Genomic DNA, 17,195 nt, shown 5'->3' with positions numbered 1-17,195 from the left:
ACACAGACACAAACACACACACACACGATAAAGGAGAATCTTTCCAAAGCAAATGAAAAGATTAGCCATGCATAGAAAGGACCATTTATCTATAACATATAGTCCAGTTCCCTCAGAAAAATTGGATATAATCACTAACAGGATCATTGTTGGCATATTTCCCTTGAGAGAAAAGTTTAGGATAGTGGGTTACTCATGACGGACAGTAACTTTGATAACTTGTGGGGGAAAGAAGAAAGATTAGTTGAAAAGTTTCTGAGCTTGAATTTAGTGAGAGCATTTTGGAAAGTATCCTAACTCCCCTGTCCTAAACTGGAAATGATCTGACTTCGGGTAATACTCCCAGTTATAGTATCTAACATCATAAGGAAAATGATACATTGAACAGCTGCAATGCAAATATTGAGAGACCACTAGGAAAAACTGGAAGCAATTAGAAGCCCTGTGGACTCAGGAGATCAAGAGAATGGGACGCTGCTACATAAAGGAGACACGGAGACTGTCCAACACTCCTTGATGCTGCTCCATGTGCCAAGGATTTGTTTCTGACTTACATCTCCCAACTGAACTAGTAAGTTGACTCTGAACGCATCTACTAAAATAAGACAAGATTTTTGCTTTGCCACTTAAAGAAATTTCAACTCTTTTCTATTTTGACATTATTAATACTACTCATGAATCACATAAAAGGAACTTGCATAGAATTTTAGTACTCAGATTAGTTTTTCTAACGAGTTAAGTATATCTTATGTTTACACTTGTAAATACTAATATATTAATGCATGGGTGTTTACAGATATAAACTTGAAGGTGAATTCTTTCCGTTTTATTTTGGTTTTAGATAGTACAAAAATATTTTCACTTGGTTTGATTTAACCAGATCCTTTTATGGCCAGACAAAGCAAATTTTGTTGCACTTCTCGAAGAAGAAATTTCCCTTGTTTAATTTCTTTGTCTTAGTTAAGTGACTACTAAGCCAAATAGAGCATGGCAAGACTTTAAAGGATTTAAAATATGTTTCATAGACGTTACCTATTTTAAAGTAAATTTCCTAAGTAAATTGTTTCCTTTTCCACTATTTCTAGATGGTATATGGGTAGCCTTTCAGGTGCTGATGTTTAAAAAGGACACTTATTTATGAAGGGTTTTTATACAAACATCTCACATTTTTAGACATTCAAAATCCAAGGTCCATTCATGTCTACCAAGGGCAGAATTTACACTAGTTATGACACTGATGCATTTGCTTAAATAAATTTTAGTTCAAGTACTCAGTCACGGCTTGTGCTTCCCAAAACCAGGATTCTCACCATAGACTGCAGGCTCTGCGTGAGCTGGTCACTGCTGGAATGCCAGCCCTGTACAGTGTGCTCTGTGCCTGATGGCTTCCTATAAGTGCCCCCAGGAACCCTAGGTTATACTTTTATTTATTTATTTATTTATTTATTTATTTATTTATTTTTGGTTTTTCTCGACAGGATTTCTCTTTATAGCCCAGGCTGTCCTGGAAAACTCTGTAGACCAGGCTGGCCTCAGAAATCCGCCTGCCTCTGCCTCCCAAGTGCTGGGATTAAGGGCATGAGCCACCACTGCCTGGCACCCTAGGTTATAGTTTATCCTCACTCCCTTTCTTTATCCTGGACATCTCACGATTTGCCTGTCTTCTGGTTAAAATGAACTTGAAGTGAAATTATTCTTCCAGTTTCTTTTCCTTTGTATCTATCTTTTCCAAAATTTGCTGGGTAAGGTTTTCGAGAAGTTTCCTACCACGATGTTGCAAATGTTGCAAATGTTGGTGATGTGTTCCTATTCTACTTCACATTTCCACAGTGCTGTGGATTGCATCTCTGTTTCTTCATTTCTTATATCCCATGGAAAGGGTTTGGTGCATCTAGAAGGATCCTTTTGTGTGTACTAAGCTGACTTTCCTGCAGCAACAATTAATGAGAAACAGCCTACAAATGTAGGGGCTTAGGATAACAAAGAATTCCCACTGCATTTGGTTTTATTGTACAACATGCTTTCTCCTTCACTCTGCTGGCTCAGCTCTCTCTCTCTCTCTTCAGCCCTTCATCCATTGCTCCAGGACAAAATTTGGACAACAGTTACATATGTACTTTCTCCTCCTGGGGAATGAGACAACCACAAACAGGCAAGTTCCACATAGCACATTTTTATTGTGTTAGTGAGGTATGGCTGCTAAAGCTTCTTCTGTGCTAAACAAGCAGTCAATAACTAGTCTATACCCTGCGTTCTCTCAGCACATTTCTTTTCCATGTGCGTGTCCATATCTGAGATTTGTCATGTGACATGTGAGTGTACATGCAGGTGGAGGTCATAGGTCAATGTCAGGCGACCACCTTGTTTTTTGAGACAATGTCTCTCCCTAAACCTGGAGCTCATTGACTTAACTGGACTGGCTGGCCAGCAAGTTCCCGAGTTCCAGCCATACAACTCTGTATGCACCACCTCCTTCCCGAGCACTGGGTTGTTGGAGGCCTGTGCCAACGTGGGGCTTTTCACATAGACAGTGGAGATCTGAATTCAGGTCATCCTACTAGGTCAGCAAGCACTTTCCAAACTGGAAAATTGCAACAGCACACTTCCGAAAGCTTCAGATTGAATTGTCAGACTCTCATGGATACCTAGATTTTACAAGTTATGTGGCCTATATCAATGGCAGAAAACAGCTAATTATGATTTCTGGGAGAAACTCCAAATGTACATAGCATTTCCATAGAAGGCAAATAGCAAAATACCTTTCTCCTCACCCTAGGTATTTTAAAGCCTCATTTTCAGTATTTGACATATAGTTAATACTAGCTAGACATTTTGTGAATAAACGTCTTCACGAACTGTCTCCCAGAATCCTTTTATCAATGTATACATTGTTTAGGAATGTTACTAGCTCTAACATGCTAACTTTTTAATACCAACATTATGATCTACACAAACTACCACTTAAATTAATGTTGATGATATGCAGGTAGGAGTGGTTCCTTATATAATAAAATTTCTTTTACAAATAATATAGTGATGAAGATCATCATAGATGATCCTACATATACTTTGACGTTTTATATGTACTTTGCTTACATATACTTTGAGGGATTTTAGATATGAATGGCTGCTTGAGAGTATTTAAAATTTTTCAAAGTTACATTTGTTCAAATTATTATCCAGGAGCTTTGAACTGCTTCCACTTACCCAGAAGAATTTGCAAGAGCCATAAACAATCTCAGGTCTAAATATTAACATTGAAAATACTTAGGACTAATACAAAGATGCATGTGTCACTCATTTTAATGAAAGGATGGATAAGTAATGGGCAGTATAGGGGAGAGTTCATTGAATGAGTGCTATTTAAAATGTATTTGAAAAAAAAGAGACAGAGTGGTCTCTGCTAAGAACATGAAAGGCTTGCTTTCATAGTCAGAGTGAAGACTACAGCCCAGGTGGGGAAGCCACAGTGAAGATTGTTGCAAGCCTTAAACTCTGCTTCTTCTGGCACCCAGTCTCCAAGTCTCAAGTTAGGCTGCATTATAATCCTTAACTGCAGTGTTTGATGCCCCTCAAAACGAAGGAGACAAGTAAAGTGTCTGGCAGCTCCTATGAGATGACCACCAAGGTCTGTCCCACAGAATCTTGGGGACTGAAATCCCCATGTAAGTTTTTAGTGTCCTTCATCTAATTATAAGACCAAAAGGTAGAAACTGATTAATTGACTTTGCCAGAGAAAGATGGCTTTGAAAGGAGTCCAAGTGATACTCAATCCAGGCAGTATGGGAACACCTATGCAAGCAGCAGCCATCTGAAAGATATCAGGTTTTCCTAGGTACTGACAATCCTTGTGTAGAGGGTTGTGAACATTTTACTACCTGGGGGACAGTTCTAGATCTGGACACACAGCCACAAGGAGCCATGGTTTGGAAGTGGAGAAATACTGGGGAAGCTCTTGATCCAAGGGTCCATTGCTTGGGCCCTGGAGAGAAGGTAGAGCTGCACTCAACCAGGGTGAGAAGGCAACACAAGCCAGCAAAGGCCTGGAAGGATGAGACCTAAGTTCTGCAATCAGGTCCCATCCTTGCCCCACCTGGACCTGGACCTTCCGGGAACCATCATGAACTGACAAATTCCAATAGCCAGTTTACTTTATCCAAAGAGACACTTCACTAATATAAAATTAGCAATGGAAAACAATCATTATTTTGTCTTTAAATTCTGTTCCTAGTTAAAGACTCAATAAGATTAGGTATAGAATTTCTCTTTTTACCGCATAATTGTTAAGACCACTACAATCATTTTATTTATTTATTTATTTATTTATTTATTTATTGCTTTTTTTCTAGATATAGCCATGGTTAGAAGGCCTGGATTTCTAAAATCTAGTCTGAAGTTTCAGTTGTGTGACATATTATTTATATTCACATATATGTACATATGTATATATAATATGTTTCATAATATGCAAAAACAAAACTATATTTATAAATGTAGAAATGGTTATATATACATATACACATATACATACAAAGTTAGTCAGTTAGTTAGGGTCTTGAGACTGAGTGTTGCTATATATTGAGACTAGCCTTGAGTTGACTAGTTCAAACTTAATTTGAATGCTAATGAGTCTGTTGCTGCAGTTTGTGTAGGTCAGGAATTATAAACATGTGCCATCATAGATGGCTTTTTTTGCAGAGTTCTCAGAGTATAAATATAAAATCTCACATATGATATACTCTGAAATCCCCTTTTATTAATTTTTAATAAAAATTAACTCTTTGGGGATCAATTCTTAAAAGTGCAGTTGTTATAAATAGCTCTGTTGCTATGTTTACCTTAAATCTTTAAATCTTAAAAATTAATTTTAAATCCCAGTTACACAGAAAACACTAGCTGATAATTGAAAAATACTAAAATAAACCCAGATGGTTGTTATTTTAATGAATGCTTTATTTTTTTGTTTCTTTTTTTTATAATTTATATTTTATCAAATCGTAATTCATTCACACTGGGATTATAAGCACAGAAAGGCAGGATGTGGGGAACAGAATGACACTGTAGTGTGGGTGTTCAGGGGGAATACAGATATCTTCAGAACCAGGTATCGGCTGGGTGAAGGTTCAGGGGACAAGTCACTATGACTCTGTCTATGACTCGCTTGTCCTTATCTAAGTTGGTATTGTCTGCCAAGGCTACCTATTTACAAGGTCTATGACTACTCAGGCTTGTACATTTCCACAAAAGCTGCCTGTTTACATTAGCTTATAGCTATCTGTTTCAATGTTTTTCTACTGAGACCCAAGACTTGGTGTTAGTATACATTTATGACAGGCCTATGAATGCTTTAAATATCATAATTTTAAAATATTTTAAAATTTTTAATTTTCCTTAACATATATTAATTACTTGACAAGATAATAGTTATGTTTCATCTTCCATCCTCAAGTTTTTGTTCTTTTCATATTTAAAACTGAGAATGAAAGGCTGAATTTTATTCCAAAGGACAATTTCTTGAGTGGCCTTTGCTTTAAACTGAATTTTACCATATGCATTTTTTTACTCCAGAAAGATGAATATATTTAATATACTTTCAATTGCATCGTATTTTATAAGATCTCAAGGGATCCATTCTTACATGAACTAAACATTATTGCATAATTATTGCTCCAGATACTTCAAATGATAACTAATTAAATATACATGATACATATTTATCAGTGAAAAAATTGCAGTTTCCATTTCTTCTTCCCTCCCCTACTGAAAGTGCTGGTATCTCTACAGAAGTTGTAAGGAGCAAAACCACCATAACACCTGAGAATATGAATTAGTGTTAATGATTGTGCAAAAGAAATACATGTTTAATTAGGGAAGTGCTAAACTCTTCCAATTCTGATTCCTGAAACTGCGCTGGCTTCCTTTTGTAAGCACCTTTGATTTATCGTAAACTTTTATTTCATTATTAACTTGAACTACTGTCATGAAGAAATATGTTTTAAAAGAAAACAAAAGGATTAAAAAATATTACTCATTTTCTCTTTAACTCTGCCGTTTACAACAGAGTATGTTAAATTCTAGTTCTCCCAATATCTACAGTGAGATGAATTATAAACATTAACTACTTGGCCTCTTTTATAAGTCAATAATTCTGATGTGCTTCTCCTAGTTTATTGTGTAATAAAAATTTCAACAATTTGTAGTTGAGACTTTTCTACTTAGAAAATGCAAACAGATAAACAACCAATAGATAGAAAGAACAAGCCTTTTACACCTAATAAGAGTGGGAGGACTTTACAGAGAGATGATAGATACTAGTTTGGTTGATCTTTAATGCAGTCTCCTATCAGGGATTGTTTTTCCCTACCATCATTTTTTACATTAACACTTCATTTCTTTTTAGGGATTCATTTCATTAATGGCATGGATAGCAATTAAGCGAATGAACTTCTTGTGCTTAAATCGATTATTAACATGGTCCCATTCCCCCCTCCATTTTTTCCTCTTAGGTTCTTTTCTCTTGCTTGACTGCTTATTTGTTTAGAAATACAAAACCCCTACAGCTGTGTGGGAGGCAGATACACAACTCTCACAAATAATCTTTCAAAATATCCCAAGCCAGATGCACCTTGTGTTCTTTCCTGAGCCAAGATGAATTTGTTATCCAAGAGCATTGGGGATGTGGTTACTTGCCACACATGATGACTTTGTGACATTTCAGTTGGTTTTTGAAAGGCATTGTTAATTTTCTTCTTTCAAGATAGTCTTATAAAGAAGCATAAAACAATGAGTTTCTCTAAATTTTTACTAGGAATTATTTACAAAATTATCCCATGGAAATAAGGCTTGTTGTCAATAATTCTTCAAGTTTACAATACCTTTGGGTACCTGTCTGTCTAAAACATTAAGACAAATGTTCAAATTCAGATTTGGGCTTCGTGTTGATGCATTTCTTTTTATGATGCATATAAGCCATTGTCCAATGCTGAAGCATTGTAGCATATTAAAGTGCACAGTTTACAAATAATTCCTATTGTTTCCAGACAATCTTCACAGACAACAAACCATTCTAGGAAAACACTGCAAAAGGTATTGCAGTGGAAATATACGAATCACCTCAAGCAGCAGCAGCATTAGGAGCTTTCACGTTTTTTAGCTTTTTATATTTTTTATTATAGGTTAAGGAAGTGCCTCTGCTCATCCTTTCAAAGCCATAAGTCCAGTTACCTCTTTGTTACAATTCTTTCTCTCAGTTAATAGAAATGATAAGGAATCTCAGGTCCATTACTGAAAGAACTAACTGCACCCACTTTGATTAGGCACACATAACACCTAAGAAAATGTGCAAGTCCAAACGTAATTAGAATATCATTCGAATCAATAAATTGTTAAACCTGAAAAAATGTTTTATTGTAGAAAAAATAAAAGAATAGGTATCCTTAAGAAATAAAAAAAAGTCATAATAAAATACTTTTTGTGCTTTTAAGCAATGGTGTATCATCTTGCTCCTTTGATAATTCTGACCCCTGGTGTTAAAATGGCAACAGAATCTATTCAATAGCTATAATGAATGGAGCAATACTGAACACATGACCTCTTGTGACATATAGCACTTACTCATAACTGAATAGGACTGTTCTTCCTTAATACAGCATGATTGCCTTTATATTCTAAAAGCAATCATAGATTGCTAGAACCCTTTCTTTACTGATATTTACAGTGAAGGGACAAATCAAAATAAAGATTTTTGTTAAGTTGAAATATATGTAGATCACTTTCCATTTCTTTTTCCTACCTGAAACCCTTCCCATTGCCCTCACTTGTTCTCAAATTGATGGTTTCTTTTTAGTTGATTATTGTTATGTGTACATGTTTATAAGCTCATAAATATGTAAATACAACCTTCAGGTCTATTTAGTATTGTGTCTGAGTATAGGATTTCAGGGCTGACCACTTGGTATTGGATAATTAATGAAAAACTTATCCCTGGGAGAGGTTAATTCTTTCCCTTTCCCTTTAGCCTTTAAAAACCACAAAATAAGGATTTTAAAAATTGTACATAAGAGAGAAAGAAAAGGCATATACCAATAAATGAGGAACTTGATTATTACTAAACACTCATGACATCCCCTTAGAAAACACAAGTTACAATAATCAAGAGTAGCCAACCAGGAGTGAAGAAGCATGATAGGAAGCCTACACTGTTTTGTTATGAATAAAATACATTTCTTCAATCAGATGGATCCCTAGGACTGGCTAGTCTTATAGAAATGTAGGATTGCAGTTCCCATCCAACTATACTGAGTCAAAACATGTCCTTGACCAAGATCCCTGGGTGATTCGAACAAAGTAATTTCAAATTAATGTCATGTCTTTGAGATTCCTTTATATCATAAAGTTGGGAATTTATGAGGAAAAAGTCATACTTCACCAGCATTCATATCTGGACATAGGTACCTCCATGTTCTATTACAAAGAACGGATGTGTTAAAGCAACACACTGGCTTCGTCTATTCTATACTGTTGGGATATTTTAACAAGATATGCACAAAATCAAACTCTGACAATTTGATTGAAACTATAATAATTTCATTGAAACTATCCCATTTTAAAAACACTGAAACTAACATTAATAATAAATAAAAATTGAAAGTCACTGAAAAGTGAGATCATATACCATGAGTATTCTAGTATGACTTTTTTAAAAAAGCAAATGAAAATAATTTTTAAAATCTATATAAGCACCCACATATGCACATAATTCATCCACACAAAAGTCAGTACAAAATATCTGTAGTGGATAAAGAGAGGTAAGAACATTGAGCAATTTTCTACTGTGTATTCAAATATAAAAATCAAGATATTACTAAGAGACATTATAATAATTATCCATATAAATGTTATTTTCTCAGTATGATGATTCTAATGGATTCCTTGGCCATAGTTTATTTCTTTGCTCTTGGCAAAAACGATGGCCCAAAGAAGAGCCATTTTAGGTAAATTTGACTAATAGCCCCCACTTCTTTACAAAGCTGGAAGTATAAGAGCTTAGATGGCTATTCAACAATGAAAGTAAACAAAGCCTTGATATGGTTTATGCAAGAGGCTCTCAACTAAACTATTTGGACAAGAGAGTCTGTGGAAGAAAACAGGGTAAAATGAAAGTCTTTCAGTGCATAATATCATATGAGTCAATGCCTCCTAAGATGCTAATGCAGCAGTTACGCAAAGGGACCATGAGGAATCTTGAGAAACAAACTGTATGTCCCAACTCCTGTCTAATAATTTGTCACAAGTAACTGATTTTTAATAAAGAAAAGACAATTAAACAGAGGCATTTCCTTCTTGCTGTTAATTAGCACACCAAGTCATGGTTGAACTCCTTCTTCATGACTCTCCTTTCCTTAGTAAAATTACACTCACAGGGCAAAATCTCATTGATTTAGTTAAATGCCGCATTTGTAGATTTTTTCTCTATAGAAAGAGATACATAAAAGTTTTCTCTTTTGTCTATAGGCAAACATAATTAAAAGAAGAAGATTTGTACAGGCCTTTATATGCTTGACTATAAATTTTCAGGGTAGGTTAAAAATTGTATTTAAAGCAGAATTAATTGTCCTACCCTCAAAAATCACTTTCAAATGATATACAGAGGTTTGAGAAAGGACTTAATATTTAAACCAGTTTTTCCTAACAATTCATTTCTTTATTTGTTGTACTCTATGGAGTACTTTGCATCTATCACTGTTATAAAAGCACCAAATATTCTTCAGATTAACAGCTGTTTTGTCCTTGTTTTTAAAATTATGAAACTAGACCATGAAGGACTGATAAAGCAAGTTCACATATTCTCAATAGTAGATTGCTTTCACATGGATACACACCCACTTAAGCTACATGAGGAAGGTATACCTGAGAATTTATATGTCCTTTACCTTGGTAAATTGTCAACAATTTTCTCAAAAAATACTGTACATGCAGAAACTCATAGTGAACCATCAGACTGAGCCTGAGGACTCCAAAGGAAGGGCTAGGGAAAGGACTGAAGGTCCTGAAGTTCCCAGGACCCAGTGAGAATGACATTAGCTGAAATACCCAACAAAGGAGAGATAGAACCTGTAGAGACCATATCCAGGGGACAGGCATAGCCTCTGGTTGAGGGATGGTGCCACCCACCTATCTCAAAAAATTTAACCCAGAATTGTTCCTATCTATAGGAAATGCAGGGAGAAAGAGTGGAGCAAAGACTGAAGGAAAGACTATTCAGAGACCACTCCACCTAGGGATCCATCTCATCTACAAACACCAAACCCAGACACTAACGCTGATGTCAAGAAGTACTTGCTGACGGGAACCTAGTATAGTTGTCCCCTAAGAGGCTCTGCCAGAGCCTGACAAATACAGATGTAGATGCTTGCAGCCAACCTTCAGACTGAGCACAGGGACCTCAATGGAGGAGTTAGGTGAAAAGCTGAAGGAGTTTGTAATCCCATAGCAAGAACAACAATATCAATCAACCAGATGCCCCAGAGCTCCGTGGAATTAAATCACCAACCAAAGAGTCCACATGGAGGAACCCATGGCTTCAGCTGAATATGTAGCAGAGGATGCCTGATCTGGCATCAATGGGAGGAGAAGCCTTTGGTCCTGCGGAGATTTGATGCCCCAGTGTAGGAGGATGCTGGAGTGGTGATCCAGGAGTGATTAGGTGGGTAGGGAGCACTCTCATAGAGGCAGGAGGATGGGGGATGGGATCGGGGGTTTGCGGATGTAAAACCGGGAAGGGGAACAACATTTGAAACATAAATAAATAAAATAACCAAAAAATAGAACATAAGACAAGAATGAATATATATACACATGTATATGTATACATATATATATACATATATATATATATATATCACTTTTCTCTGATAAAAGTGATTAAGAGGTTTTGTGATGTTATTAACCAAAGAGAATGGATGAGGAAAAAATGTCTCATATTTCAAAAAAGTAAATACAGTGGACACAGAGAAACCACAGGTAGAAGTAAAGAGTAGTTGCTAGTGGCAATACATGAGAGTGTTTTCAGAAAAATTATTGTTTGGCAAGAGAAGGCAGCAAACACAAAAGGATTTCAGGTAGCATAGTGGAAATAGGAAACAGGAGGCCAGTTATACAGATGAGAACTGGAAATTAGTTATTTCAAAACAAGACTTGGACACTTTAACATGTGTGAGTTAAGGATTGGATTATGAAATAAAAGATTTGAGATACAGATGTGAATGAAATGGTGAGAGTAAAGATCAGAGATCAGGTAGGAGCAATCAACTGCGTATCAGTGGCTACTAGAAGTATGTAAATATTTTATATATATATATATATATATATATATATATATATATATATATATATAGAGAGAGAGAGAGAGAGAGAGAGAGGGGGGGGGGGAAAGGGGGGGGAGGGAAGGAGAAAGGAGAGAGAGAGAGAGAGCATGGGTGTGTGCACACATGCATGACAATGGCTTGAGAGTCCAGAAGAGGGTGTCATATCATGGGAAACTGGAGTTACAGGTTTTTGTGAGCTTTGATGGATAATACTGCTGGGAAGTAAACTCCAGTCCTCAGGAAGAGCAGTAAACACTACTTACTGTTCAACCGTACAACTGGTCCATGAACTGGAATTTTAAAGGCAAATGGAAAGAAACATTGCAATCACTCTCTTTAGGAGCTTAATCTTCAGAAAATATTACAGAAAGGACAAATATGACTCTATAAAGAAGTCTCACAAGTTACTACAAAAGATGGGCAACTAAAAAATGAAGATTTGAATTCATACATTACCAAAGAGACTTAATGATTGCGAATGGTTTACAAGCACCTACTTAAGACATAAAATGTTTGCTATCATTAGCTTTTGGAACAACACAAATTAAACTGTGATGAGATACTACTGCCTTCATATTATGATGACTAAGAACAGAAAAAGATTAAAATAAATCCAGGTTCTAATGATGCTACAGAATACTGAAGATGCATCACAACTAGAATCTTATGTTATTGCTGATGAGAATGGGAAACTAGTAAAGGCCATTTGGAAAGCACTTCTTTTTTTAAAATCATTTCAGAGTTATGTGACACTAAAAATAAACTACTTTTACATGTTTACATATTTATAAAAATTAGTAATGTATTAACACATTGTGAAAAGGTAACCTTTTATTCTTCTTATGTTAACACATCACATGTTAGGAATATGAAAATACAAAATTAGATGTAAAATTTTTATATTATTACACAACTATAAAACATAGATACAAAAACGTAATAAGGCAGCAAAATTAAAGTAATAACATTAAAATAATGCGCATTACTATACAACCCAGTGGTCTCATCTTGAGTATTTATATTAGTTAAAGAAGGTAAATGATTGGGGCTGTCATGATAGCATAGAGGGTATAGGCACTTTCTGCCAAGCCTAAAGACTGAGCTTGGCCCTCAGACCCAAGTAGTGAAAGGAGAGAACTAACTAACTTTAACAAGAGATCTTTGACCTCTACAGGTGGAGCATGCTACACGAGAGAGAGAGAGAGAGAGAGAGAGAGAGAGAGAGAGAGAGAGAGAGAGAATGAATAAGCAAATATTTAAATCAAGTGATATATTTTTAAAACACATGTTTTTATAGGAATACATTTTCATAGGAACTCCATTCATAGTCACTCTGAAAGGAAAGTGTTTCAAAAGTCGTTCATCATATCAATGGATAAACTACAGTATTTCTTTACAATGGAACACCATTCAGTAATGAAAGGGTCAAAATATTGACTTAAGTGCCACCTCAGATGACATTTGTGGTCTTGTGCTGAGTAAAGATGGCATTCTCAAAGATTTTATAATTGAAGTTTATTTTCTCCCCAGTAATAGAGAACAGAATAGTAACTACAGCTTAGAACTGGAGAGGTGTATGGATAGAGGAATGGCCCAGCAAGGTCTATGGATGGAGGAACAATACAACAGAATCCTGGGAGGTCATAAAGTTCTTCCTGCCCTGATTATGGTAGTAGACACTCACTAATCTAAACTGCTCCCTTTAAGAACTTATATTTGTATATAGTCATAGTGTGAGATGAGAGTTCAATATATGAAACTGTGTGAATGGCAACTCATAACCATTAGTTTCTGAGGCATCTTCTCTCAAAAGGCTCCACTCTGCTATATTTATGGAGAACATTGTACAGCACAGAAATGCACTTTTAAAAGAATACTTTTTTTAAAAAATTTTTTCTTTTTTTTTTAATTGGATGATTTATTTACATTTCCTATGTTGTCCCCTTACCCCATCCCCCACCACCCCCTCAGAACCCCCAATCCCCTCGCCCCTCCTCCTTCTTCTCTGTGGATGTAACCTCTATCTACCCCCCCACTCCCACCTCCCCACCCTCAAAATTCCCACCCCCTGGGGCATCCAGCCTTCATGAGGTCAAGGTTCTCTTCTTCCACCTATGCCCAGCAGGGCCCTCCACTTTTACATATTCAGCTGAAGCCCTGGATCCCCCCCTAAGTGCTCCCAGGCTGGTGGTTTAGACCCTGGGAGCTGTGGTTGGTTGGTATTGTTGCTCTCCTCATGGTGCCGTAAATCCTTTCAGCTCCTTCAGTCTTCACTCTAACTCCTCTATTGAGAACCCCATGATCAGTTCAAATACTCAAGGGAGCAAATATGGAGACAAAGTGAGGGACAGAAACTGAAGGAGGGGCCGTCTCAAGACCACTCCACCTGAGTATCTATCCCATGTGCAATCACCAAAAGAATACTTTTTAAGATGAGTCTCACTCATTGAAGGATTTTTTCTGGTTTGTTTCTATCTAATTATGGCCAGAAGGATCTTTGAGTCATTACCAAATGATCTGGGGACACAGTGAGTGGGGTTCTGTAAGTTCCTGAATGAATCATGCTGCTCTTTGTTATCTGACAAAAAAATGTAGCAGTCATTGCCCTCACATGGACAGCGATGTTGTTACAAAGGTGTATTGTTCAAAATTCTGAATATTTTTTTTGTTGTGTAAAACCTAAGATAATCAAACTGTTAGAGAAATGGAAAATATGTCCTATAAGAGCTGAATACAGAAGGTGTGTGTGTGTGTGTGAGCGAGTAGAGAAGGGGAAGAAGCAGGGATGGGGGTGTGAAAAGGTGGGATACAGGGGGGAGAGGAAGAAGAGCGAAATAAGAAATGAGAAATACCAAAAGATAAGGAAGATGGAAAGAAAATAACGGAGAAATAGAATCAACGAGAAAAGAATTCCCCATGTACGGCTTAACTAATTACTTGGAGACAATGTAACAGCTCATTGGGCAATCCTGTAATCAGATGAGCCCAAGGGATGAATATGATCAAGTTTATAACAGTTCATTTTCTTTGAATGCAGCTGTATACAATGCCCCAGGAGGTTCTTGAAGCACTGAAACTACAGTGACTGTTTTGATTAATAATATATTCAATCTTTAAAACCCACAAACAGAAAAGCATATTGTTAGGTCTTGAAGGGTATCCAGAGGTGTGATGGAACCCACTCTGGAGAGAAAGTGAAGCAGACAAGAACATTTTATTACTGGCCATCTTAATTGTCTTGCCTTGTTAAAAAAACGGTCTTTTCAAAGTTTTTTTTGTCATTTTTTTTTAATTTCTGTGACAGTTCCTAAGGCTAGACTATGCTGAAATTGCTGTGATTGCCATTTCTCCCCCAGTGGTTTTATAGTCAACAAAGGAACATTAGCACCCACTGATTCCTTGTAGAATATAATCTATTTAGAGATACTTGTTTCCTCTGAATCTTTGTTTTAGTGTTTCACTTTGTTATTTTATTATTGAGAAATCTGCATAAAGGCAGAATTGGAGCTTCCAGTGAGTTTACTTGCCTTTCTATTTATTCCCCACTGGATGCATGAGCCTTGTTGATAGCAGCCCAGATGGGTGCTAGGGAAGCAATTATGATTAAAACCATGAAGAGAATGTGGAGAACAGCAGGGTGTCTGTGAGTATCAGAGACTCTATATTAGGGACTCTTGTTAAGAACTTAATCCCTAGTCAATCATGGCTGCGTTCTTCGAGTTGCCTCAGTCTCAATAGTAATTGAAATATTGTGAATGTATTTATGTATGTATGTATGTATGTATGTATGTATGTATTATGTATGTCAGCCCTTTGTATCTTGATTCAGCTATATAAACATTGTTTGATTCATTTTACGTAGACATTAAATCTAAAATACATTTCCTTTTAAGTAATTGAAATTCACATTAAAAGAGTGCAATAAACAATGAACTAAATGTGCAATCTGATTTTTGTTCAGCAAAATCTGACAAATATAGTAAATATAAGTTTCTTTCTTTTGTATTCTTTCTCTCTAAAGCCAGATGTATGGCACTTACTGAGAAAAAGAAATCCTGCAGTAGCTACAGGACATTTTAAAAATAGCTAGTAATGTTTAAGTAACTTCTCAAGAGAGAAATACTTCAGTGTCTATACTCTAATCCAAAACAATACTGGATTATTAGCAAAGCTTGAACATTTATGACAAGCCTGTTATTACAGGTAACATATAAAATGGCATGCAAATGTTGTCTTAAGAAAGATTAAATGTGCACATAAATATAAATAAATAAAACATATTTAGTGTCAATATTCTAACTCAGAACAGTGCTGTATTAATATCAATGCACTGAACATCTATGAAAAGATAGTTATTTGAAGTGACATATAAAATAACATGCAAATTTTATGTTCCGGAAGATAAGCAATAATAAATATACTAGTAAGTGAATACTCAACGTATCAAAGTGAGTTGAAAAGCATTATATATCTTATACATACCACCTTATACACATGTATTTTTTAAATGTGGATTTGAAGCCTAAATGATAAGGAAGTTTATGAACACAGCATCGATTGTTACTCAAGAATAGGAAAACCAAGTTAGATGTGGTGGCACACATCTTTAATCCCAGCACTTGGATTCAGAGGCAAGTGGATCCCTGTGGGTTTGAGACCAACTTGAACTTGTAGTCTTTAAAGAAGTGTACCCTAGAAATACAATTCTGGATGGACACTAAGGATAAATGTGTAGCTTTTCCAAATTGAGATTATTCCATTTACAGCTATTATACATAGTAAATCCAAAATTTGACTATGGCTTAAAATAACCATTTCTTTATAGATAGGGATTTTGAAGATCAGATATAAACAGAACAAAGGAGTTGGCTTAATTCTGTCCTGTGATATTTTTAACCTCATTGAAGTGAATTAAAAATAGTTGATGTCACTTAAAACTGGGAGGCTGAAATCATACTAAGAAGGCTATTCATTCATATGTCTAGTGCCTGGACATGGATGATTTGAAGGAAAGGCCAATATCTTAGGGATTACATGGAAATTTTCCATGTAACGTACTTAACTTTTTCCCAGCATAGTGGCTTCTGGGTTGCTGGCCTTACGCTGTACTGAGTCAGACATCTAGGAGCAACTGTTCCAATATAAAACCGGAAGATACCTACCATCTTATGACATAGCTTCATTAATCACATGATGTCATTCCTACTCTGTTGGTTGAAACAACCCCGTACTTGCTTACACTTGAAGGGAGATACTACATCATTTTCTTGTACGAACAGTATCATAAAATTTGGACATAATACTCTTATTTTATTTTTGTTTTGGAAGGCACTGTTTAAAATTTTTATGAAAATATGTGATAAGTGCAAAACTAATGCAGGATTTATGGTTAAAGTATACATGTACACTGATGACTGCTCTGAGGATAAAATATAGTTAAAATTTAAAAGAGGATTAAAATTTAGTCTTATGAAAACTTTCCTAAACCAAAAGAATTTATTATGCTATGTATGTTTCAGATCACATTCCTAGTTTTTTAAGGCAACTGTACAAATGGTCCTGTCTTGTCTTAAACTCATTGTTCTCAGCTTTTGAATGCCAAAAAGGATATTCAAGAAGTTATTTGGATTGCTGAAATTCTTACAACCAGTAAATGGCAGATGCCGGATTTTAATTCAAGTCTCAAGATTTGTTAGTGCTTTCTGTTTTTCTTTCTCCCATTGTATGAGGTGAACAGGAAAAAAGGGCTCACTGAAATCACTACCAAGATAACTTATAAGGTTAAAATTATAAGACTCTCACAAAACATTGGGATGATCATAAAGCTAT

This window comes from Grammomys surdaster, unplaced genomic scaffold (assembly GCF_004785775.1).
Source record: "Grammomys surdaster isolate TR1022 unplaced genomic scaffold, NIH_TR_1.0 126679, whole genome shotgun sequence".
Classification (NCBI taxonomy): domain Eukaryota; kingdom Metazoa; phylum Chordata; class Mammalia; order Rodentia; family Muridae; genus Grammomys; species Grammomys surdaster.
The sequence above is the reverse complement of the archived record's forward strand: the minus strand, read 5'-3'. Positions refer to the sequence as shown.